Raw genomic sequence first — 25468 nt, 5'->3', positions numbered from 1 at the left:
GGTTGTAGTCATTTATATTTTTTGATTCTTCTTTTCTTTTAAGGTTGTAGGTATTCTTAGGTGATTTTCTTGTGATAGTATGTCTCACAGATGACATAAAACTGTTAACTCTTCCATTTGAAAGAACAGGTCTAGGAAATCCAAATCGACATTTAGTGTAGTATTTATCTTTGCTCTTGTATTTCCGTCGACAGTATTTTCCACACCGATGACTTTGGAAACGTAAAACTTGCTCCTTTAACTTTTTCTCTTCTGTGCTTTTTGGTATAGCACATGTTGCATATTCTTCAATGTAAGATAACACTGCTTCATCAGTATCTGTTCCAAACTTTGGGGCATCCTTGATCCACAACAGCATATGAATATGAGGAGCACCTCTTGCCTGGTACTCTTTTCTCCAAAAGAAATCCACTACTTCTCCTAGAGGTGGATTTTTTTTATTGCAGATGAAGGACATCATAGCCTCAAATCTATGATTGAAATATCTGCAAACATTAACCGGATCCAATGAGCACAGTTCTCCTGCTGTCTTGTATTCGATGTTTTTAATGTTTGAATTTGCCTTTCGTAGAAAATCCAGTAAATCATCCCAAGCGTACTCCGCACAGCTTAGGGTAACGAACCATGTTGGTGTTCCTAAATTCCGTAACATGCATTTTAATTCACCATGGCGTCGGTACCAATATTCATTTGTCCCACGCTGACAAGCCATCAGATTGATCAGTTGTGTTTCCAAATGATCATCTCGGTGCTGCACTTTCTCCATAAAATCCTTAGCAGACACATTTTGCAAATGTACTCCACTTTTTAAAATGTGATTTACTGCATAAGACAATGCAGACAAGTCGCTTTCAAATAAAAGATGGAACAAATAAGGAATACTTTGTCGAAATCTGGGATCTTCAGCATATAGTCTTGTAGTCCGATACTCAGAAGCTGGAATCTGTTCCGGACGTTCATCGTATCGTCCTCCTTTTCCTTTAGGAAACAGCTGGGGAAAACATCGAGCTTCCAAGCTCTCCTCCCATACACTCACGGGAGTTCCTTTTGCTTTCTTCATCTGAAATAGATCAATATTGTCTCCCATAACTTCTTTTGAATGAAGAGGATGTATGCTAAAATGTTCATAAATTTCTTCTTCCTTTGACTTGTCCACTTTTTCAATTTGTCCAGTTGGTGTTTCTGTGTCTTCTTGTAAATCTTCTTCTTCTTCTTCTTCTATATAAATTGATTCATACCATTTGTTATTCCTTTTCAAATACAAATTTGCTCTTTGTACTTTCCGTACATCTACCAGCTCCTGCCAAATCTTCTTATTCTTTGTAGGTACACCATTAACCAGAATAATTAATGGTTCAGTTTCCAAAGTATCCGCATCAATAGTTTCCATATTTTTTTTCAAATCCAAGGGCAAATACACCACTCTACCTTTTAAACCTCTCAGTAAATCTGAAGGAGGTAATTTACCAGTTTTGGGCTCCATACGTACTATGGTCTGGAACGGATGAACACATTGAATGAGTATAGACTCATATGTATTTAATTCAGAAAGTTCAGCAGGAATAGCATCCAATTCTAAATTATTATGTACAGCTCTGGTCGGCATTCTATTTTCCTCTAACTTGTTGTAACAGTATTTACAAATACGCTGAACTTCACCCAATTCAAAACAATTTTCAAGAAATATATATGTGGCAAAATCCTTCCTCTTATAATTATCTTCATTTTCACTCTTTCTGTAGAGATCAACATACCTGGTTTGTTTTCTATAATGAGTTCTGCGGCAACAAATACAAGTAATATTTGGTCTTTCATTAGAGATTATTGCAAATTTTGTTATGTGATCATTAAATGTCTTACTTACAGAGGGTTCTACATTCTCTTCCACTTCTTCCTCATTTACTGTGTCCTTCTCTGCACTGTTTTGTTCAGGACCAAAGTAACAAAACTGAATTTCATCAACAACCTTCTCTACATCTGATACCGTTCCACGGAACAGAGCCCTATTCAATTCATCTAACTTTATTGCTGGACTTTTAGCAAAATACAACCGTCTCACAAACTTTCTCATTTCAGTATGATGAACAGCCAGCATCCTAAAATGATGGAAAACACTATTACACACTTTTCTAGATAGACAAGCCAGAGAATGACCCTGCAAACCAGTATTCTCTCTCACTCTGCATGGATCCAAACTTTGAAGCACCTTAATCTTCTGTTTTACACTTTTTTTACTATATTCTCTTAGAAACTCACGAAATTTATCAATAGATTCCTGACGCACAGTGCAAATACTACTACAATTCCAAGTGTACACTGGGGCTTTAGGACGTCTCCCCATAGCCTCATCCGCCATCACTTGTACCTCATCTCTTGGAACCATTATCTCCTTCTCCATTATGCAACCATTTTTCACTTCATAAGCACGACCTCTGGTGTCAACTGCATGCAGCAAACTATTACTTTGAAAATAACTCTCTTCATTAAAAAAAGGTTCACTACTTGAACTATGCATCCATTTTCCTAAAAACACTTTAGAAAAGTTTGTTCTGTTCACTACTCTTTTCCTTTTGCTATGTGATTTCAGTACATTAACCATTTTGTCTAATGTACGCATCCTATTCAAAATTAAAATGAATAGTTTCCTTTTTAATTCTAATGCCTTTGCTGCAATGGCTTCAATTTCTTTTTTTCTCTTATAAAACTTAGCCTTTTGCTTATATTTCTTCACATCCTTTATCAAATTGGACATAACTCTTCTCTGAAACATTTTTCTACGTATCTCTTTAAACGCTGTTTTTCTGTTTAAGTTAATCTTTTTAGTTGCAGAAGGTATATTTGCATTAACTAAATTCTCAATTTTTTCCTGTTGTTTTCGATTGAAATCATTCTTTCCAGTACAGACATTTTGTACATTTTTCCTTTTTTTGAATATGTTTTTTAGAAAAATTTTTGTCTGCTTACCAGAAGATTTTTTCTTTTTCCCAACATGAGCATCTTCAACTAACTTAGGTCCTCCAGTTGTCTTCAAATATAGGTTTTTTTTGTGGTCTTTTTTTACTCTGGATTTTGTAGGCATCTTAAATTTTGTTCACTGCTCTTCAGCAATACCTGAAAAAAACTAAAAAAAAATTGCTTTATTTTATTTAAATATATTACTACATTTGTTTTCACATTAGTCACAAAACAAAATTTCTTTGCCAATTTGAAAGCACACTTACTGCTCTTTTTTTTGGCAAGTGATAATCACTTTTACAGACTGACACATTATGAATCCACTTTTCAGATTTTTTAAAAAGCACATGTCCAAACTGCTTTTTCAGACCATCACCATTTGTAACCTGGGTGACTGCCTACACTCCAGCAAGGGCAACCAGCCTTAGTGATGCTGAATGTATTTGCATTACTGACTGAAACCTCAAACCCCACTCGCTTGTGAATACTGTGCATGATTCCACATGGTAAGCAGCTGGGTGTGTGCTAAGAGTCTGCTTCTGCACCAAACAATGGCCCCCCCTTTCCTTCTAATGCAACTGTGAAATCACCAGAGCAATACGCAATAAATCTCTGCCTGTAATTCCTATTTGCACACAGAGTCATGTTTTCACATTAGTCACAAAACGAAATTTCTTTGCCAATTTGAAAGCACACTTACTGCTCTTTTTTTTGGCAAGTGATAAACACTTTTACAGACTGACACATTATGAATCCACTTTTCAGATTTTTTAAAAAGCACATGTCCAAACTGCTTTTTCAGACCAGCACCATTTGTAACCTGGGTGACTGCCTACACTCCAGCAAGGGCAAACAGCCTTAGTGATGCTGAATGTATTTGCATTACTGACTGAAACCTCAAGCCCCACTCGCTTGTGAATACTGTGCATGATTCCACGTGGTAAGCAGCTGGCTGTGTGCTAAGAGTCTGCTTCTGCACCAAAAAATGGCTCCCCCTTTCCATCTAATGCAACTGTGAAATCACCAGAGCAATACGCAATAAATCTCTGCCTGTAATTCCTATTTGCACACAGAGTCATGTTTTCACATTAGTCACAAAACGAAATTTCTTTGCCAATTTGAAAGCACACTTACTGCTCTTTTTTTTGGCAAGTGATAAACACTTTTACAGACGGACACATTATGAATCCACTTTTCAGATTTTTTAAAAAGCACATGTCCAAACTGCTTTTTCAGACCAGCACCATTTGTAACCTGGGTGACTGCCTACACTCCAGCAAGGGCAAACAGCCTTAGTGATGCTGAATGTATTTGCATTACTGACTGAAACCTCAAACCCCACTCGCTTGTGAATACTGTCCATGATTCCACATGGTAAGCAGCTGGGTGTGTGCTAAGAGTCTGCTTCTGCACCAAAAAATGGCTCCCCCTTTCCATCTAATGCAACTGTGAAATCACCAGAGCAATACGCAATAAATCTCTGTCTGTAATTCCTATTTGCACACAGAGTCATGTTTTCACATTAGGCCCTTAAACGAAATTTCTTTGCCAATTTAAAAGCACACTTACTGCTCTTTTTTTTGGCAAGTGATAAACACTTTTACAGACTGACACATTATGAATCCACTTTTCAGATTTTTTAAAAAGCACATGTCCAAACTGCTTTTTCAGACCAGCACCATTTGTAACCTGGGTGACTGCGTACACTCCAGCAAGGGCAACCAGCCTTAGTGATGCTGAATGTATTTGCATTACTGACTGAAACCTCAAACCCCACTCGCTTGTGAATACTGTGCATGATTCCACATAGTAAGCAGTTGGGTGTGTGCTAAGAGTCTGCTTCTGCACCAAAAAATGGCTCCCCCTTTCCATCTAATGCAACTGTGAAATCACCAGAGCAATACGCAATAAATCTCTGCCTATAATTCCTCTTTGCACACAGAGTCATGTTTTCACATTAGTCACAAAACGAAATTTCTTTGCCAATTTGAAAGCACACTTACTGCTCTTTTTTTTGGCAAGTGATAAACACTTTTACAGACTGACACATTATGAATCCACTTTTCAGATTTTTTAAAAAGCACATGTCCAAACTGCTTTTTCAGACCAGCACCATTTGTAACCTGGGTGACTGCCTACACTCCAGCAAGGGCAAACAGCCTTAGTGATGCTGAATGTATTTGCATTACTGAGTCCAACCTCAAACCCTTAAACTATTCTTTTTTTATACCAGTACACCTTAATTTATTGTGAAAACATAGTCCATATTATTTTACTTGTTCCTCACATTTAAATTTCTCCCAAAACAGAAAATAATAAACACAACTTCAACAAAAAGAATTGCATTTCTATTATTCATTTCTTAATTTACCATATACATCCCCTCTCAAACTCTAAACTCACCTTTAAAATTAGTTAGTTGTGAAAGAAATGTGGCACTCAAACAGCAGATTATCAGAGCCAGGATCTCTGTTCTTTACACCTCTCTCCTCTCAGCAGAACCAGATAATGGCAAACCTTCCCTCTCTTTTTCCACATATATACATGTTAATTTCAAATCTCAGTGCTTCCCCCTTTTTTCAAATGTAATCACACATTTCTATTGGTTGAATACCAACCCTTTTCCAAAAGTACCCTTCCCCCAACTTGACTTCTGCCTAGTACCCTTCCCCCAACTTGACTTCTGCCTGCTACCATAGCAACAGCTCATGGAACACTGCTGTGTGGAGTTAGGTCAGAAGTTCGCCAAACAATGTTTCAATTCCACAGAGCAAGAGTGCTTGACTTTTCAAACCTAACAGCAAATCCATAGTACTGTTCTTTGGTAACACATTTTTCTGTACCAATACACAACATGCTTCTATTAATTTACACATACAGCCTAGTTTTTATTCTAGAATGGTATGAAACAGCCAATCAGTTCTTTTTTTATGAAAAAAATATGTATGCCTCCATTTCCAAACTGTCTTTCATTTCTTTTTACCATTCTACTGAATTACACCTCCTGAGTGCATCCAGTTCTCCTTTGAAGATGTTCACAGTGTGGATTGTAGGGCACAGCTATGTCTTCTGGAGTGAAAAGTTTGCAGAGAAAACAGGTATGGTGAGAGACCTTGCTTTGCCAAATGTAGACATTAAATGGATTGGTCAGAGAGGGTTAAAGTGGCACCAATTGATGCCATTGGTGAAATCCTTCATGCAAAACCAACACCCTGACCTCATAATAGTGCACTGTGGTGGCAATGACCTAGGCACTTTGACTGGGGTAGGTCTGGAAATGCTTATGAAGGACACCTTTGCACAACTGTTTTCACTTTTCCCTAAAACTGCCTTTGTGTTTTCTAACATATGCCAAAGGCAAAAATGGAACTGGTCCAATCATTTCTGTCCGCAGATTGACAAAGCAAGAAAGCATGTCAACAAATCTGTTTCTGCTTTCCTCCGTGACTATGGTATGGGTTCCATTTACCACAACAACTTGTGTTACGACATGCAAGACATTTATAGAGGAGATGGTGTGCACTTCAATGATGAAGGGAACAGAGTCTTCCTCTTGAACCTTAGACTCTGCATCGGTACTTACTTGTAGGTACCACTTAAAAATCACTTCATAAACACAACAGCTCTTTTTAGAGCCCCCTAATATCTAAACACTTAAATCTGCATTTCATTTCTTTTTTTATTTTTTTTTTTACCGTACGCTTACCGTACGCGTACCCCGTGATTTTTTTTAAAATCAATAAATGTTTTCTTTGTACTTTTCTGTCCTTCTTTGACCCCCTTACACATTTTAGGGGGTCTGTAACTCTCTCCCTTGCCCCCTTTTCTTGTTATCACTCTTTTTTTTCCTGAGTGAAACACACGAAATAGCGGCCACCGCTTCCTAGTTTCGACCGATTCGAATGTTTACTAAGATCTAAGAGCCAATCAGAATCGCGCTCGCGCACGCCACCGTACGCGTACGGTAAGCGCACCGTAAGCGCACCGTAAGCTGGCTCAGATATATATATTGATTTAAAGACTATTTTCTCAGAATCTACTGAACTGATTTACACCAAACCTACAAAAGGCACTTCCTTGACCTGAGGACTACCTCTCTGCCAAATTTCTAGTAATTCTGTTCAGACGTTCGGGCTGTAGCCCTGTCTAAAGGAACTATGGAAAAATGCATGGGAAAAATGCGTTTTGGGACCCCCCTTTTATCTCAGCCCCCGCTTGACGAATCCCCCCGAGACTTTCAGGGAAGGAGCGGAGCGTAGCGCCCCACCTATTTTGAAAAATTCGCGAGGATTCGTCGACCGGCGCCAAAGTTATTCAAAATAGAATGTTGCGGATTTCCTATGGAAACGTGGTCCTAACTATAACTACCTACTGGCGACCGCCAGTAGGTAATATATGCATATGCATTTATATATATATTCACTTAAAAAACCATAGGTTTCACACATGTTATAGTTAGCTGGACATTTCACTCGTAAAAAAACATTGAAATTCCCCCGTTATAGTTAGTTCAGATAACTATAAATCGCGCGCCCGCAATCACATATTACATCACTCATGAAATGGTCACTGGCATCACTCATGACATCACTGATGACATCATCCTTGTGATAGAGTGGCGGTCGCGCGAGTTATAGTTATCTGAACTAACTACAACGGGGGAATTTCAATCGTTTTTTACAAATGAAATGTCCAGCTAACTATAACATGTGTGAAACCTATGGTTTTTTAAGTGAATTTGCAAGGTTTTTTAAATGCTAATTCCTAACTATAACCTGTGTGAAACCTATGGTTTTTTAAGTGAATTTGTAAGGTTTTTTAAATGCTAAGTTATGTATGTTTTATTATATTTTTTATATATTTATTTTACAATAAGCTACCTCTGTATATAGTTATAGATTGACTGTATCCTGTAATATGGAATGGCTCGTTTAAAATGTTTTTTTGTTTTTTTTAAGGTTTTTCGGCATGCACGCACGGTGCGCGCATCCCGCGATTTTTTGAAGAAAAAATAAAATGTTTTTTTCACCCTTCGGGGTCCTTCAGGGACCCCCTGACAAAGGCTAGGTGGTCAGGAACTCTCTACCCTGCCCCCTTTTCACGTTCTCCACCTTTCTTTTTCACTGTCTCACACAAAACACACAAAATGGCGGCCGACACTTCCTGATTTCGACCGATTCGAATGTTGACTGACATGTAACTACCAATCAGAATTACGCTCGCGCACATTATGGTGCACGCACCGTGCGCGCACGGTGCACGCACGGTGCGCGCACGGTGCACGCTTACAGATATTTATGTGCTTTTAAATACAATTTTCTCAGGAACTACTGAACAGATTGACACCATATATGCAGAAGGCACATGCCTGACCTGAGGACTACCTCTTTGCCAAATTTCAAGTAATTCTGTTCAGCCGTTCGGGCTGTACCTTCGACTAAAGGTCCTATGGGAAAATGCATGGGGAAACGTGTTTTGGGACCCCCTTTTTTCTCAGCCCCCGCTTGACGAATCACCCCGAGACTTTCAGGGTAGGAGCGCCCCATTAGTTTTGAAAATTTCGCGAGGTTTCATCAACCGGCGCCAAAGTTATTCAAAATAGAATTTTCAGATTTCCTTTGGAAACACGGTCCTAACTATAACTATCTACTGGCGACCGCCAGTGGATAATGTATGTGTATATATACACACATATATAAACATATATACATCTGCATATCTATATAAATCCAAATATACATTCATGCATACATATACATATATGCATACATATGCATGTTATGTACATGAAAGTTTGAAAAACTCTAATAAAAACAAAACTAAAAAAGCCACCTAATTAACGATTTGCTTTAACTTAAACGAGGGCGAGACCTATTGCATTTTTCAATGCTTGTTTCAAACGTGCACGCATTGCTCTCTTGTGCAAGGAGTTAGTAATGTAAGTATGTTTCTTTGGCGCACGCACATACTCTATTTTACATCTTATTTGAACGGAGTTCAAACTGCCACAAGAGGGCACCATTGCTCTACTATGCCTACCTATAAGATTCGCTCTGCCATTGCAGGAGGGCCTTCTACTATGAACTCGGATCAATTTGTTAAATTAATCGACTTCTCTGGCACCAGTCTTGCTAGACCACGTGCGCTGACCTCCGCTCTTCTTTCCTAGAATGAACTAGTTAAACAGGCATACAATGAAGGCAACAGAAAGAGAAATGTAGATTTAGTGCCCTGAAGTAACCGAAAACGGGACTCCCAAACTCTTCTAAAACTTCAAAACTAAATAAAACAAGTATCGGCAAAACCAGTGGTCTTGTTTTTAGTTTAACTTTAAGCTTTGGCTATCAAATGGGTGGGTTGCGGTGTGTGTAACAGGATGACATTAAAAAGTGCTATAAAGCAGCCAGATTGACACAGACAGGGTGGTGGGAGGGGGGCGAATATATGGAGACCGGGGAGGAGAATTGGGAATGTAGGATAAGTTAAATAAGTTATTAAACAACCATTGAAAATGCAATAGGTCTCACCTTTGATTACGTTAAAGCCATTTGCTTTGCTAATGGTATTGTATAGCAAAGCAAATGGCTTTAACTTATTGAAAGACGAGACCTATTGCATTTTTAATGCTTGTTTTTTATTATTTAGTGAAAGCTCGAAAGTTGGAATTCTGTCACCAGCCTGCCAGGAGTGCATGTGTTTTCGAATGGGTGAGAAATAGAGGCTGAGCAGCACAGGTGGCACGGGAAAAGTAAAGCCCTCTCACTTTGTGCATATATTTTTGAAAAATTACGTTCACCACTACTGCCTCCTGAAAGACATTTATAGCCCCGGCCCTGACAATAAAGTACCAGTGCTGAGCATCGGAAAGCACCGGCACAAATTAAGCACTGTCTCTGGGCCTTTCTTCGAATTCCTCACATATGGCAAAGGAACTTTGCTGTTGCGCACACAAATATTGGTCTCATATTTGATTTTAGTATGAGCAAAGCTGGCCCATAGTCATGGGTTCCAAGCTGTTTACAAATAGGGGTTAGCCATTTTTTCCTAAGTTTATCATATGCAGGACAGCCAAAAAGAGCATGACAAATTGATTTGATCGGGGTGTCGTTACCTAACCAAGAGTTTGTAAATGTATTCAGGGATAGAGAGCCGTGCCTGAATTGTGCGTAAAGCTTTCTATCTGTCCGCACCTGGATAAGATCAAGGTATCCTTCCAGGATACATCTTAGTTTGAAGTCCATAAATTCCTCGGTTAGTCTACCCCGCCTACTAACCTTGATTTCATTCTGCGCTACCCAATCCCAGTACATTGCTTTAATTTGTTTCTTGGTAGGTAAGTCTGAGCAATTAATGCTATCCCCCTTTACCCCAATGTTGTTTAGGATATTTCTGATTTTTCTAATCCAGCCTATTTTTCCTGATGTGTCCAATGAACAAATTTCTTCAAAAGCAAGTGCGTACTGGGACAATTCTGAGGGGATGGTAACCTCTGCCAAAATAGGAGCAGTCAGAGCTTTACTGAATCTTTAACAGTTTTGATGCCCATATCCACTTTAAGAGGCTGAGTGGTGTACTTGGTGGAAGAGACACTAAGTTCCCTATGAACTTATTCTCAATTGCTGTTAGATCGCTCGCTTCTTCAAAGGCCCACAGCTCAGCCCCATAAAGGGCGCTACTTACAGCCTTGCTTTTGTATATCTCTAGGGCTGGTGCAACAGGTTTTGTATAGGAGCAACAGTGTCCCTTCCTTAGGGTCCCGGTTACCTGTGTGAACTTGAGGTAGGCCTTGCTTAGATGTTGCTTCCAGGCTATGCCTTCGGACAGTTTCCTCCCTAAATATTGAAAGCAACTCACTTTCTCTAAGGAGATGTTATTTAGAGATAAGCGCCCTTTGAGTGATTTGTGTGTATTCAGCATCATCGGTGTTACCTAGCATAAGCGACAATTAAAGCCATTTTACTTACCATCTGCATTCTTTGCCACTATATATTTTACTAGAAACGAAATACATGCAATTTACTTCTGTTTTCTAGACGAATCACAAACCTATGTTAATTTAATTTCACATTGGTAAATAAATTAGATTTTTGCAAATGCCAGTTAGTTTCCCGCGTGTAGTGTCTAATTAAAGGTGCCCTTATTGATTACTTCATGCATTCAAACAGTTAGTATTTTTAAGGTTATTAACTTTGAAGGGGGTACAACAATTTTGTATTTCCCCTGCTCCATCACAGTCAATCAGGCTAATGGGCCGATAGTTGGACAGATTGCTCCTTTCACCTGTTTTGAAAATGGGGATCACTTTGGCTCCCTTCCAAGATATTCAAATACAAACACTGACCAACAAAAGGTTGAGGGCATTGCTATTCACAAATTTACAATCATACTGGTTATGTTAACAAGTGCATAATATCAGAGGCTTGCTGGTGGACAAGATGTTCACTGTATGTCACTGTTAAGCTCTGACCCTTCACATTTTGTCATCGCTGGCCCTATGCCTTTTGTCGAGTGAACTCAACAGTCTGTTGGAGATGCTTCACTTTTCAGAAGTACGTCCAATTAAACATAACAGGTGCCATTGCCTATCCGCTTATGGTAAATGTTTAGAGGATCTGCAATTCTCTTATGATGTATGTTAGAGGATCTGCAGCATGTTTTTTTAGTATTCTACTAAGTCATATCAATGGTGGATGTATATAAAGAGGCAGTACACAGATGGTGTTCTCCCTGCATGTTTACCTTTGTGCAAGGTGACCATGATATCCTGCATATTCCTGTTGCTCATGACTGCCTCCCTGAAACTTGACTTACTTGTTTGGTCGAGGGAGGTTGCACGAAAATTTCCATTGTTCTCTGTTGGTATCCCTGCTCAGGGGACTTACCATGTCCACCTTTTCCTGTGTTGCTGACCATCACCTAGCAACAGTGCCTCTTCCTGCATCAGTCTGATTTAGACACACATTTGAAACATGACAAGTTCCGTGTGGCCTGATGTGAGATTACCTGTACCAGTAGCCAGTGAAAAGCAAGGAAAAAGGGCAAGCTATATTTTTCCCTGAATGCTAGAGCATTTTGAAATGTTAACCATTCACAGTTTAGCTGGTATAAGTTTCCTTCACATTTATTATCTTTATTTTTTCCTTTCTGTTTATATAAGGCAGATCTACCAACTAGGTAGTGTGCTCTTCATTCCTAATAACATTTGAGACACAGGGCATGAATTGGATATTGACTGAATCGGTCCAGCCTTCACTTTTTCAATGGTTTCAACACCCGCCTACTTGGCGGTCCACCCACTCTATTTAAATGTTGGCAGGTCCATGGATGAAAGACCGCCAGAGTACCCCCGGTTCCGCCAGGAATTTTGTCCCTAGTCAATGATGTCGTAGGTAGAAGCAGCTGTCAGCAGGAGTCCAGACAGGATTACCACCTTTCCATCAAGGCAACTGTAGCTGGAACACCTCCTACTTTGAGCTGACGGAAACGAAGGAAATGAGGCAAAAACCTTTTACAATTTGCCACTTCCATTTCCTTCTTGAACCCCATCGTCCAGTCCCCCCTTTGCTGCTCTGACTTCAACATGATGCCAAACGACTCTGTTGTTGCCGGGATCTAAGGTAATCTTCATTTAAAACTGTCCTACTATGAATCGTGTGTTGACAATTGCGGTAGCCGTGTGTATTTTGTAATATGTGTAAAGCAGTAGTGTTTATTTTACAACTTATCAAGGTAAAATGAACACACCTTTATTACCACAAAACATATTGTTGTTGTGGTGCTTGGACATGTTGTGTTTGTGGTGCCTGTGTTATGTTTCTTATAGGTACCCTAATATAGGCACGGGTAATATCATACACCTTCACCTACATTACCCCCTTACACTACACAGTAACAAGCCCTTTAGGATTGAACCTTTACCTAGTTCTAGTCCTGGGTGAAGAAGGAGGATTTTTTCCTGAACAATAGCGTCCTATAACTTCATCAATAGACTCACACAGTATGAATCAATATTCATAAGGGTTCTTGGAAACCAGGCAGGGACTAAACCACCTGCATAATATCCATGTACAAGGTTCATCCCATACGTCATCGTCAAATCCAACAATGGCTAATAAAAAAAACAAGGGACAAAGGAACCCTAGATACTTTTTGTATAAATATAGCACATCTTGCCAGGGTTAGGAAGAGGAGACCGAGACTTCCAGGCTGACACACTTACCAGTAAAGCTGAGGCTCCGGCATCCAGACGCTCCAGCTGACAGTGGTCTAACACATCCCTTCGCGGGGTGTTCGACTTGAGACCAGTACGGGGTCCCACTCACTCTCACTTCAGGTAATGGGGTTTGACTAAATCCTAGAGGGACTCTTGGCTACAGACCTACTCACATGCTAGGTACACATAGGTACATCTAGATAGGCATCATAGGAGTACTCGCTCTTTTTTTATCGTGCATTTTATATTCATTTATGATTATTGCAAGATGGTAGAACTGTACTATCCTTTTATTTTCACGGTACTGCTAATATAATATATATCTGCTACTGTCTAACGGTTGTTGCAGCACTTCTATTTTACACTAGAAGAACTACTGTGCAATACATTCTTATTGTAACATGCCCAACTGTTTCTTCTGTGTAACTCTCCGAGACCGAATAAGTGAGCACGAGTGACTGAGCGAAAAGTAGTATATTGTTTCCATGATCCTGGGGGATCAGGGTTGTCATGTTCTGCGGTTGCCAAAAACTAAACCTCCCCCGATAAGAGGAGAGTCTAGTGGCACTGTGAGCTAATTAAAACTGAAAGGCTAACATTCTTGCTGGGGGTGCTCAGAGTCACTCTGCCACCAATCCTACAGTTTATGTTATCCGAAATGCGCAGATCCTGTATGGGTAATATAGGAACCACACAACACCTGTAGGTGTGCATTCAAGAACCTGTGTTTGTTGTTTGTGTGGTATGTAATATGTAACAAAAAGGGACATAACAGATTACCTAAAAATATTTTTGAAGCAAACACAACACATGTATTATACATTAATAATTAGTACTTACCAGTCTCCACTCCACCAGGGACTCACTCCATGAGCAAACGGCTGCTAGGACAACACCAGCACAGTGGGTACATCTAAATAGACTTATACAGCTGACAGTGATGGAGTACTGTTAGCCAGCAGAGGAGAATGCCAGGTTGAAAGAAGTGTGACGCTTACGTGATGGTAGACAGTCTGTCGATGCGGACAGCAGTTCAGCCAGCACACATCTAAATCCGGCAATCGGGACTCCATCAGTTCGATGGAGTACTTGAAACTGCTGCCACGGAGGGACGGTGCACGTACAGCCAAGATCTAAATCCGGGCCAGAGTCTCATGTACCCAGATCATTCCACAAAGCATCATTTATACAAACAATTTCAAACAATAGGTTAGTGATAGCAGCTGTTTTGTGTTTAACAGAACAGAGATGTTGGACCAGAGATGAGGATGGGATGGAAGTGGTTGCTGGAGAAAGAAGAAAGGCTTACAGAGGAATCATAGACAAGCAAAGTAGAAACTATAGCGCAAGAAGATAGAAGAACTACAAATAGTTCCTTCTTCTGTGGGAAGAGAGAGGTTAAGGAATTCAAGGGAATGAACATTGGAGGGCAGAGGGAGAGAATTTGGGAAGGAATGCGTGATATACAGGCTTGTCTGATAAAAGATAAGATGCAGGGATTCCAGGTATAGGAGCCCAAAAGGAACTCAATCCAAGTATGTTTGAAATATTTAGTTTTTTCTTGTTTTTGCACAAAAATGCACATTTTCTTAGCATCTCTTCAGAGAGGGAGTGCCACAAATCTGGAGCTGCATCAGAAAAGGAGAATGAAATGATTGAAGGGGGCTTAAGATTTTTGATTCCAGCCTAAACGTTCTTTCAGCTTTTGCCTGTAATGGTGGATACATTCTTGCTTCCTTTAGTAGGTAACTTGCACATTGTGAGAGACTGCACAGCAGTGTAGATACTGATACTGAGTTGAGAACTGTTGATGGTGCTTGTCTTGATGTAGGCTGATACCAAACTTGGATTTCAGGAATCAATGGATACTGGAAGTTGTGTGGAAAATAAAGCACCTGAACTTCTGTGTCACGAGAGGAGTAAAGATCTGGTCACCTTTAAGATCTGCACCACACCCAGGTGCTTAAAGGACCGACCTGCAAAACATCTCAATAGACAGAGCTGTACATGGGCCACAGGGCCGTGCAGCCCAGCTTGCTTGAATAAAGACAAAGATCAAAAATCAGAATACACACACTACCAAGGTCATGGAGATCCAGAGATGCTCTCCTGTTTTCCTCTTAGACGGGTTTGTGCCCTCCCCAAACCACACTGATTCATCTGCTGCCCGGTCAGATTGTAACAATCATCATGAGGAACTGAGGCTGAGTTAGAAGAAGCACTACAACCAGACAGGTTTGCCACTAGGGTCCTCTGAGTCGATAAAGGCTTCGGTTCTTGAGCCTAATGACAATATACACCTGAGGTCATCCAGTTGGAGTCCCCAACAAAAGTTCTGGAATATATGCAGCTTTGAGAAAGAGATTTGGGCTTGTAATGAGCAGAATGTCCTAGACCTACCTGGAAAAGTTACAGAAACTCTGGCCGTTGATGCTACGATGGTCACCTTCATGAAGAAATACAAAAATGATCCTAAAAATGGCACAATATACCCACCCTTTATTGTCTGCTGATGATGGTGTATATATCATGTTGACAAGGTTTATGGCTTTCTATTTCTGTTATCAGGAAATCATCAGAAACTAGGATAAGGCAGATTTAACACAGCACGAGCCGGTTGAGGGCGGTGCTCCAGTCGATCCTGTCAAGTTCTCGTGATTGGGCTTGCAACGTCATGCAGGATATTGGCTGCCCATTATCTTGGGTTTAGATAGAAGTTGTTTTGCTAATTGTTTGGGAAAAGTTGATTCTTGGTCCGAACTATAGACATGGTTATGTTAATAAGGATATTTTAAAACATTGTAAACTTAGTTAAAAAGGGCAAAAACAGAGGATTTAAAATGGTTGTTCCAGTACTGAAGGGGCTTGCTTCATAGTGATTTGAGAATGTGATTGGTGGCAAGCTGCTAATGAGAAATGTAGATTTAAGTTTATTGTGTTTTAATTGGCTGCTGTTAAAAATGTACAGTAAAGATGGAGAAGCTTAATCTTCGCCTCTGTGTCTTTCATAGAATTGAACATTCTTGTTGAGTAAGCTTGAACATTTATAAGACCCCATAATTTGCTGCAATCATGTGTCCAATATGGAAGGTTCTAAGCCAGCATTATTCTTCAGCTGTTGCTGTGCTATATCGGCATAGGCAGAAGCTATGAAAGGTTGTGGAAGAGTGGTAGTAAAGTGTTGTGCATACTTTCAGTCACACAACAGACATGTTGAGCAGTGGTCAAGATGCAGACTATGCATTGCACCACTGTCCACTGAGTTGCTCTCAATGGAATTAACAAAAGGGCATCTACTGCTGTTACTGCTTTACAAGATATTCCTCAGTATGCAACAATTACATTGTTCTCAACAGAGAAGGCACACACAGCTGCTAACATCCTAGACAAGTTCACTCTTAAAGTCAATAGTAGATTAGTAGCCCTTGGTAATCCCAATAACGTTGCCCATACCATATCAGATAGAGAACACTTCTGAGTGCTCTGTTTTGCCCAGGACACCAGCCTGATTGTGCAGGACTTCCTAAAAAATGAGAGGTAGTCCAAGAGATAATGGTAATTTGTCAACAGATTTAAAAACATTTAGGCAATCTGATTTAAAACTGATTGGATTTTAGGGTACCTCAGTGTGAAAACAAACTCCTAATACAAGCCTTTATATAGGAACTCATGACCCTTTGGAACACAACTTTTTACATGCTGCAATGTCTGTAATTACAGTACAAGTGTTGTATGTCAGAATGGTGGGTACAAGAATAATATTCTATACAAATATCATAGCCAGAACAAGAGGAACCATAATAACATGACAATAGGTTGCATAGGTGTACTGTGCTTAGCTTCACAACTATGCATTTCAAAGATATATATGTTAGCAAGGGGCATTTATTTAGAATTAGGCATATAAATGTCCATTTCAGAATAATACATCTAGTAAATCATAGTAAATTTATAGTTACCTATGTATACTGGTAGCATATCATGTATTAGCTTGGTAGCCATGACAAATAAAACAGCTGACTTTTAAACCTATGACCTTTTGAACCATTGCTTTATCAAAATGTGCTGTAAAACATATTGTTGAGTCCTCTATCAAAATGTCCTCAGTTACAGTGTTGCTGATGTGTCACACACAGCGCGAAATTTGAGCCGGTGATTGTCAGTGGGGGGTACCGCCACTTATTTTTGGGGACCAGCAGTTATTTTTCTACAACATTTATCTGGCAAGCACATCAGAGGGAAATTAGACAGATCGGAAAGATAGAGGAAGAGGAAGATGGCAAAACGATCACAAAAAAAGAAGTGGTATCCTGCAGGTGTGACATAAAAGAGGAGAGAGTGTTTGGTAGTGGATAAAGATGTATGAGGTGATTTTAAATCCACCAGCCTTGGTATTACTGCTCATCGATGTTCAATTGCACTGGCCACAGCTTTCTGAGCAGAGTTTCAGGTGCCAGCAATCTTTCTTTCACCATTTAAGCACAGATCACACACATTGTGTGAGAGAGTCACACATACAAAACTGAAAGAGGTGGACATAAAAGCTCCTGCGCTCACAGTCGGGCCTGGAATAATAATTACAGTCTTCTCCAGGGAGAAAGCACACATTGCTACCAACATCCTGGAAGAGTTCACTGCTAAAGTCCAATGGTGGCCTGAACCCAGGAATCTCACTATTAAATAAGTTGCTTTTGGCAATGGCAGTAACATTGCCCATGTCGTGTCACATGGAAGATAATTCTGATTGCTCTATTTTGCCCAGAAGCCCAGACTGATTGGTCATAACATCCTCAAAAAGCAAAAGGTAGTGTATAGGATCTGTGGTCATTTGTCAAGATTTGCACACATTTAGACAATTTGTTTTAAGACTGATAAATTTGATACTTGTATAGTGCACTACTCACCCGCAAGGGTCTCAAGGCGCTTGTACGAATACCGCTGTGGAACCCATCCTGGCTTTCCCTGTGAGGCGTCGACTCCTGGGCACCCCCAAGGTGGAGGCCAGGCATCCTTAGCGTTGTGGGGGCCATTGTGGAGATTAAGCAAGCTATTGCCCAGAGTGGCAGAGTGGGACTCCATGATTGGAATAGGCACCAAGGCGAGAATTATCAGGTCCATTGAATTTTTGAGCCCAAGACCCGCCAAGGCGGGGAATTGAACCCTGGTCCCGGGCTAGACCTCTGCATCAGGGTCTGCCGCTCTAATCATTGAGCCACACTTCTCCACAAGATAGAAGATAGAAGATAGAAGTTTACGTTTCTTAGGCAAGCAAACAATCTACTCATGCAAGCCTTCATACAGGAGGTTACAATTCACTGTAGCACCACTTTCTAATCGATATGTTGCAATATCTGTGTGAGAAGTGTAAGTGCTTTATTTCAGTATGTTGTGTACAACAATACTATCTTATAAAAAAATAATAGCAAGAACAAGGACTGCCACAAGAAGATAAGACTAATCTTTCATTCAATAATGTTTCTTGTAAAGCACGACTACTCACCCGTTAAAGTCTCAAGGCAGTGAAGGGGGGTCGGGCACTGTAGTTTAGTCAAAGAGCCATGTCTTGAGGTCCTTCCTGAATTGCGGCAGCGATGGATATTGCCTGAGGTGCAGAGGAAGGGAGTTCTAGGTCTTTGCAGCGCAGTAGGAGAAGAATCTTCCTCCAGCCATGGTGTTGCAGATCCATGGGATGGTGGCCAGAGGCAGTTGAGCATTGGGGGGATGTCTGTTGGGTGTGTAGAAGGAGAGGCAGTGGTTGAGGTATGCAGGTTTGGCATTGTGGAGGGCTTTGAATGCATCCCTAGGAGCTTGAAGGAAATTCTTTTGTTGATTGGTAGCCAGTGGAGGTCTCTCAGGTGACTGATGATGTGGGTGCAGCAGGAGATGTTCCGGATGAGTCTAACAGATGTGTTCTGGGTGTTCTGCAGTTTCTGAAGGAGTTTGAGGGTGGTGCCGGAGTAGAGTGTGTTGCTGTAGTCGAGTCTGCTGCCGACAAGAGCGTGGGTGACCTTTTTCCTGGACACAGTGGGGATCCACTTTTGAATCTTCTGAAGCAGGCAGAGCGTTTTAGAAGCAGGAGGATGGAACGGCATTGATTTGGCAGTTCATTGAAAGCAAGGAGTCCAGGATGATGGTGAATTTTGTGCGTGGTCTGTAGGTGTGGGCGGGTGACAAGTGTTGCAGGGCACCAGGAGCCTACCCAGGCAGAGGAGATGGAGCCCAGGATGAGGACTTTGGTCTTGTCTGAGTTGAGCTTGAGGCAGCCGTCCTTCATCTTGGCGGCAACTGCCTTTATCCCATTGTGGAAGTTGCTTGTGATAGCTGTGGTTTTGTCTGCGAGGGAGATAATCAGCTAGGAGTCGTCAGCGTAGGAGACAATGTTGAGTCCATGCCTTTTGAGGATGGCTGCAAGCGGGGCCATGTAGATGTTAATGATTGGCTGTACAAGTTTACCATTTTTAACTCCACATCTACATACCTTGAAGATACGTATGTCGGCAGGGCACATTTATGTCAATTTAAGCCCAGGAAATCTATACGTACCGATGTATAGTTGCTTTCATTTTGTGGTAGATGACATTCGCGCCGCAATTTTTTTGTTGGACGATATTTAAAATATGATATTCTGGTAGAATGCCTTGAGTTAGCTTGGTAGCCATGACAAATACAATCATTGACTCAAATGTATGACATTTTTAAGCAATTACTTTATCAAAATGTGGTACTAAACATACCATTTGCCCTCTATTTTTTTATAATGTCCTCGGGGAAGCCCCCCCAGTCCCCTGTACTTTCAATCAAACAGCCAGGTCCTTTTGCTATGTGTAATTCAGGTTAGACGTTTATGTCCCACTTCTGTTAAATTTCACCAGACAGCAATGAGTTCGGGACTGTACCCCTTAGGCCCCTCTTTAGCCTCAAGCCAATTTTTAGCAAATGCAAGGGCATAAACTAAATGCAGGGCACTCACTATTATTCAGAATTATAAAATGAGAGTCACATAGGTTCCACGTTTTAAATTTGCTTATGTGTGACATTTCCATGTTAGACTTTCTAACACACTGTGGCCCTCATTACAATGTCGGTCGGAGTTGCCTCTGACCGACATCATTGTGGATTGGGAACCGCCCGACCTCAGATCGGCAGTTCCGACCGTGTTATTTGGATGCAACCGCAGATGGTGCGGTCGAAAACATCAATTTTTCAGTGAGAGCATTTGCGACGTTGTAATCTCAATACTGCCCACAATCTCGGTGCATCCTTTCAGTCACTGATGCTTTAAAGCACTCTGGATAGATATTAAGAGAGAGAGTCCACTGTGATCATGACTTTTAGGATGAAGAATGCTGGGTTTTATTAAGCTTCAGTCTTGCTCACTGTCTTAAATGTAATTGAGTAAAAGTGAAATGAGCATTTGCCATTTCTTCACAATAAATGTACCAAACTTTCCAGCCCTGCACACCAGGTGTACCAAACAGGCATATTGAAATTCATGGACCTGCAAGCAACTGGAGCAGTTGAGCACTGTGAAAGAATGGCTAAGAATTAACCCTCGGTGGACAACTACGCTACGCTCGCATAGTTTGCGAGTTTGTGCTACTTCGCACTACGTGAATTGCACGTAGCAGAGTGCAAAAACGCGTAGCGTAGTTGGCATTTTTATGCTTGCTCGTGGTCCTCAACGTCAAGTTGGTGACCGCGAGCAAGCAAAATGACATCCCGGCAAGACTTTTTCCTCGTTCGCGATCAGCAACATCAAGTTGCTGATCGCGAGCGTGGAAAATAAACCTCCTGGCGAGATTCTCAACACGGGGAGGATAGGTTTCTCATTGCGAGTGGTCGCGTATGCTCGCGACCGCTCGCAATGAGAAACTACCAGTCCGCATTGAGAAAGCTGCCGCTTGAGTAAAAATCTACTCCAGCAGCAGAAAGCAAAAGCTCGCACTGTGCGGACAGGCATCCGGCACTGTGAAATCATCGCGAACAGCGCACTACGCAGTTTGCGTAGTGCTACGCATATCTCGCGTAGTGCGAAGTGCACTTTGCGTAGCTACGCTTAGCGCTACTACGCGAACTACGCCCTGGGTTACTAAGAATGAAGGAGAGACTGAACCTGTATATCAGTTAGCTGCCTTTTTGATGAGTGTGTCCTATATAAATACCATGTGCATACATACATGCATTCATATATACATACATGCACACTCTACATGCACATACACGGACATACACACATACATACATACATAAATGCATACATACACACATTCACACATGAACACATCCATACATCCATACATACATACACACATACATCCATACATACTTACAAACATACAGAGATGCAAAGCACAGATAAAAGGGTGCCCTGGCTTCCATTCCCCATTAACTGGAACACTGAGCAGAAAATCTGTAATGTCTGGTGAAAAAATAGTATTAACCAGTGTCTTTTGATTGGCTATTTTTTCCATTCACTCTTGACTAATCTGGGTACCTCACTGAGAAACTTGTAGTAGTTTTAGGGTGACTATAAGTGTTTTACTGGCAAGAGTCATAGCCGTAACCTAAAATGTATTTTATTTGTTTAAAGAATACTGCACTGTATACACATCCATAACAAAATGATTCCTTTTATTAATTCTTTAACCTTTTTATTTGTGCCCAAATGGAAGTGTTTTGGCGCTACTAGGGAAACGGCGTCAGATCGGTGCATCACAAGCAATGGACAACATCACAGGAAGTAGCTCTCAGGAGGAGCAGGCCAGCTTTAGCGCTGGTGGCGCCCTGTGCGACAATGTCTGTTGGTGCCCCCCCAATGACCACCTCTGCCACGGATTCCCTCACCACCGCCCTTTAATAGTGCCCCTCAAGTCTCCAGAACCACTGTCTCTCGGATTCATTTAGTTTTATAGCACCACTCATATCAGTGTAAGGTGTAAGAGCACTTTACATCACACACATTGCACAAAAGACAATCATAGGTGTGTAAATCAGTGTATAGGAAATGTTACATCAAACAGGACTACAAGGTGTAGTGTAGGAGTACCATGTCATCGATAATGGTAGGCAATATAGTTTAAAAGTCCTTATTGGGGAAAAGCCCAAATTCAGAATTTAAAATGTAGCACCATTGTTAGGGGTTCTCTTTAATAATAGGAATTGTTTTCCACCCAAATGAAACCTTTTGGCAAGATTAGGATAATGAAAGGCTGGGGAAAAAAACATATAGCTCTAACATATACTTTGCAGTTTACACACAGCTCTTTGATGACAGTTAATAGCTGAATGTTCTATATTACGATTGTGACTTACAAACGACAAGTAACCTCTCTTACAGAAGAAGTAACCCACTGACCTATTTACACTGCATGCACTTTATCTGCATGGTACACGTTCTTAGCAGCAGGTATTTTAACTCTCTGCGCTACCTTTGGATGAGTCAAAACCTTCACTTGACAAACCTCCAGTCTCTTTCCAGGAACACGATAAATCACTGGAGTTATCTTGATGTATTAATTGATGCCTACAAAAATGGCTACAGGCCAGGAATGCACCAGCAAGTCGGTGCTTTTAAAACGATAATATTACTTGTAAATATGATGCCCTACCCCAAGTCAGCGCCCGGTGCGGTGGCACCGATCGAACCGCCCTAAAGCCGACCCTGAGGAGGAGTGAAGGAGGAGACGAGGAGAGCAGGGTGATTATGCTCTCTTAAACATTGACACATTTACACTCGACTACAAAAAACATTGGCAAAGCAAATAAATACAGTTCATAATAACGGAAAGCAAAAGTGAGGCCGATTGCCATTGCCAATGCTTGTCTAGTTTGCATGTGGAACGCACAAAATGTGTCAAACAATGGGTAAAGGCCGAATAACTGTAAAGAACCTGGGCAGGATGTGTGTTTGTGTGCCAATGTTTAGAAGAGGTCTCCCGCAATCTCTCACCAACACAGACGCACCTACGTAGTTGCAGGCAGCCCATGCAAGCGCCTTGCAGCTCACACCAAGCACTTCCATGGGGAATGAGGGTGCTCAGTCATAACATACAACACAGATGTACCCGAGAAACAGAGTAGGCAGACTGCCCGCTGGATGTCAGATAAAGAGGCCTGCACTCCACTACTAGAATCAGCTTCTGCCAACGACTAGTAGTGTCATGGACAGTACTTATCCGCAATAAAATGAGTACCGCTTGGGTGTTCCCCCTTAACCCGGAGAGTCCAGCACTCTGCTGTTGAGCTGAGAACACTGGTCGAGAGGCTCATGATACACTTTAATGGTACAGAAAACTCCCAATGACTCTGCCAGAATGATGAAATGAGGAACATGTTGTCTCATGGACGCTGTGTCAAGGGGCTATGAACTGTTCAGCCCAGTGTGTCTTATCTGCACTGGTTGTTTGTATACATAGAGATGATGCTCCGTGATTGCATGGAACTGGACACACAGCACCAAACCCAAGTCACACTGTTATGTTGATGAGTGGAATGCTGGTGTGGTGATGTTGTGGAATGTTGGTGAGTGTGTGAGTCAGTTGGTGGATAGGCTGGACAGCAGGAAGGCTGCTCCTGGCACACACCTTTCATCATACAGCATCCAGATGGCAGTGCGGGGAACAGCCATTACAACGCGGTTATTACCACGCTGTGCAGTTACATCGCATGCGTTACAACGCATGCAATGTTACAACGCTATGCCATTACAACGCAAGTCTGTACATCGACTTGCGCTAGATGGCGTGCTAACATTACAAATAGTGTAGTTTACTATCCCAACACCTTCCCTACTGTTAAGTGGACTGGAGTTGGAATAGTAAATTACACTTTTTTAATGTCAGCACGCATCTAGCGCAAGTCGATGTAAAGACTTGCGTTCTAATGGCATAGCGTTGTAACATCGCATGCGTTGTAACGCATGCGATGTAACTGCACGCGTGGTAAAAACCCGCGTTGTAATGTCATACATCCGGCAGTGCAGGAGAGAAAGGCTTTCTGGCTCAACACTAAACCTGCTGAGCTACCCAGTGAGCGCCATTTTATACTGCAATGCTGTAGGTGAAAATTTGACTATGATAGTTGAAATTAAACTTACTATAGAGATATAAAATATTTTTATAGAACGTTGCAACTTACCGAGATGTGCAAAGTTTAGTTGCTATACGACAAAGCTGTTGTACTTAAAAAGAAAATTTTTTCAGGCTGCTGTCCAAACTTAGAAAGAAAATTGGAAACCATTCACAGTGTTGCACCCAGCCCAAAGAGTTTTATATATTTTTACAGACAATTGACAAGTATTTATAGAGAACATAAGAGGTTCAGGAAGCCTGAGATATCCCAAGGCAGATGCTGAGAACATCCATCTGTAGGGAGAACTTTTACTGCTGTCTCCTCCGGGCATTTGCAGACACACAGAAACACTGGTTGTTGTTTTAACAATATCCCCTGGGCTTGGGGTGGACGCCCGTGTCATATGCGAGAAACCTAGTGAAACACAGAGGAGGGAAACATGCTGGATTCAGAATAAGCTGGAGAATGTTTTCTCAAAATATGTTGACTGTCCGACACAGAGTCTAAAAAGAGTTCCCAAAAAGTGACAGTTTGCCCCTTCCTGCCTACAGTGCGTTGTACAGTTGCTCCTTTCAGCAGTACATTGAAATGTAGTGTAATGTTCTAGGATGAGAAGCAGAGGCTGGACAGAGAGGACCCATCGCCATGTGGTCTCTCTTTAAAATCCTTTAATCCTACATAAGTGCATAGTTTGTATCACAGAGAGCATTTGTGATTTACGCAAAATGCATAATTCCTGTATTAAATAGAAATCGGCTACAAGTGATTGCTAATATAGCTAAAGCCCACTCAGTTTGCCTTTTTCAATAACAGAATGATGGACGGACCTAGGGGCCTACTCACAAAGGTAAATTTGGTTGTAAACATAAGTTTACAATGGAATTTACTAACGACTGCCAGAAATTGACAAAGGGATTTTTTGGCAGGTGTAAGCCCGTGGCGATCTCAACCAGGGAAGGGTTGAGAATATGGGCGTTCTCAGCGCCCTAAAGCATAGCTAGCCAAGGAAGTTTGGGAATGCCCACAAGCATTTATATTCACAAACTCCTCACATTCCCATATCGTGCCTGGAAATGATCAGATTTCCACTCCTGAGTGTTTTGGATTAAATCACTGTCTGGAGTTGGGTGGGGGGAGGTTAAGGGGAATGAATCGCCGCCTGATTTGGCGGTGGTGTAAGGGAAGGGTTTTCTCCATGGGTACAAATTTTCTTTGAGACTTGGTCCCTCA

Source organism: Triturus cristatus, chromosome 10 (genome assembly GCF_964204655.1).
Source record: "Triturus cristatus chromosome 10, aTriCri1.1, whole genome shotgun sequence".
NCBI classification, from domain to species: domain Eukaryota; kingdom Metazoa; phylum Chordata; class Amphibia; order Caudata; family Salamandridae; genus Triturus; species Triturus cristatus.
Note: the sequence above shows the minus strand (reverse complement) of the source record.